This window comes from Lactuca virosa, chromosome 5, assembly GCF_052849685.1.
Source record: "Lactuca virosa cultivar CGN04683 chromosome 5, Lactuca_virosa_CGN04683_v6, whole genome shotgun sequence".
Taxonomy (NCBI): domain Eukaryota; kingdom Viridiplantae; phylum Streptophyta; class Magnoliopsida; order Asterales; family Asteraceae; genus Lactuca; species Lactuca virosa.
This window is the reverse complement of record NC_136430.1, coordinates 395,741,246-395,743,938: the sequence shown is the minus strand read 5'-3', so window position 1 is coordinate 395,743,938 and position 2,693 is coordinate 395,741,246.

Here is a 2,693-nt window from a genome sequence, read left to right as displayed (position 1 = left end):
GCTCTACTTTACTGGTTCCTAAATCCTAACATACACGCATATATACTGGTGTATAAAATATAGTGAGATGAATTCACCTTAGCAGTTGCTCTGACAACTAACAACAATCTACTGAAGATCCAAATGTTGGTAACATACCTGACGAGTATTAACATATACTACTACCGCTTATTAGATACTAGGGAAATCTAACAATGTGGGTTAGACCTATCACTAATCCTAATGAATACTGTTAGTTCTATCAAATAAGGATCTGTCAGGCCAGACAGTTGGGAGGCAGAACCATTTCTACGTATAGCCTTTCTGAAATCTAACAACCAAGCCAACGTGATCATTCTAGACACCTATTCCGTAAGTAGATTAATCAGTATTATGACTTGGAATTACTGATAAATCTTATTTATAGTTTCATAATAACGACTTATGACTATAAAAATAAGTTATACTGAAAAGACTAGAGTGTAGCTTAACTTACATAGATTCTTGATCAAAACCAGAATCTAAACGGGCAGAATACTAACTCGGTATCTCCTACTCAAAGGCTACTACTCATACTAATATTCAGTGGTGTCGCAGGGCTTCGCTGCAGACCACAAACGAAAGAAAAGGGGTTTATAGGAGGGAGAATCGAGAGAGAGAGAGAGAGAGAGAGAGAGGAGATCTAACGGCTGGATGTGAGGATTGTATACAGAATGAGCTCTATTTACAAGAGTTGGGAAATGCGCATCGGGCAAGGCATGGTGTGTGTCAGGCACGTCGGCCTTGTTGGCTCCTCTGGTTGTTTAGCACGTGTTGCGATACTGGTGGTCCACCTCACCACCTTCTAGAACAGGAAACGTGTCATAAAACCATGGTGCCATGTGTTCGATTTTTTTGGTGCCACGTCACCTTGACTCTTGGAGGAGGGGAATGGTCGACTTGCCACGTCGCGCTGTCCGGTGCATCCAAGCCATCAATGCACGTTTGGCTCTTCGCGCGCTTTGTTTTCTGGATTTTTGAAATGACGTAACTTCTTCATACGAGCTCCATTTTCGATGTTCTTTATATTTGTGTAATCCCCATTTTTACGGCCAGAACCGATTTCGTTTATGCTTTTATAATAAAATCAGAGTAATCTTTCAAAGAAAAGTGTTGCGGAATTTGTTCCCAAAACAAAATATGATAAAAAAATTTATCAAATCATTTCTTCAAGAAATCTATTTTCATTACATTACAAAACATGGGATGTCATCGTCAATACAGATCAAAAGCATAAACAAAACATCATAGGCCATAAAACAAAATTGGCCTCAAAACAATATAGGCCTTACAACGTTCTATTTATTTTATACTGGCCTATAAATCCTTAATCCCTCGTCAGATCATCCAACAATGCTTTTGCCACTATTTGTAATACAAGAAACTGAGTAGATCAGGCTGGGGAGCCTGATGAGCGTATAGGGTTTTCAACCCACAATAATAAGTTCATTATTTATTTTCATCAATCACTAACCCGATTACCCGTTCCCGTTATCCTCACTTTACGTCCCTAAAGCATCTATATTATAAGGGACCTATCCTAAGGAATTTCATCGGGATGGACACTACTGCTAAGGGGATTCCTCAGCCATACATGTCACATAAGGCAACCATAGGGGGGGGGGATGGAGTACATCTTCAAAAACACCTACAGGTTGCGAGCCTGCTAGCGTTCCACTGGACTGCCTAGAAAAGTCTGTGGTCGTCATCTATACTCCGCTAGATGACTGGATCATCTTAAACATCGTAAACATCGAGGCCTCTCATCATTTTATCACACATCATCTATTTCATCTACCCATGTTCTACCCATCATATTTGTAGTTATAAAATACATACATAGACCAGATCTGTAAAACAAAGCTTACATATTTCATCCAACATATCTTAAAAAGCATAAAATACATATATAGTCTAGATCTAAAAAATAATGTTTACATCTTTCATCCAGCATAACTTTCAAATCATAAAATACATAGACGATCTAGATCTGAAGAAAAAATTCAGATCTGAAAAGAAAGAAGTTCAGATCTTTCATCCAGCGTAGATCTCAAAGTATAAAATACATATACATTTTAGATCTGAAAAAAAAGTTTATATCGGAGATGAGAAAGTGCAGATCTGAAGGAAAAAGTTTCAGATCTGAAAGAAAGAACTATAGATCTCTCATCCAGCAAACATCTCAGGTAAACAAATTAATATATATATATATATATATATATATATATATATATATATATATATATATATACACACACACACACACACACATAGCACGTAATTTAAATAAAATACTTCATATCTATGTGTAAGATGAAAGTGACTATACGCTCACCTGATATGGAGTGATTCAGACAGCACTTCTCTTCTTAAAACAATCTTCTTTGACGAAACTGAGAAGTTTGCTTGAAAAAACCGGGCTCTGCACGGGCAGAGTTTCAAACCAAAAAAACTTTTTTTCTCGGAGCCTTCGGGCTCTCCGGGGCTTCCTTCGGGGCTAGGGGGTTTTCCTAGGCTTTAGGGGGTTTTAGGGGCTAGAGAGAGGAAGTAGTGAGAAAGGAGTGAAGAAATCGGTTGGCCCTCGGCCTCCTTTTATAGCCGCGAGGGCTCGCACTATGCTGGGTGTAGTTCCGAGTACGCTGGGCGTACTCCGAGGTTGTACGACACGCGTCCGA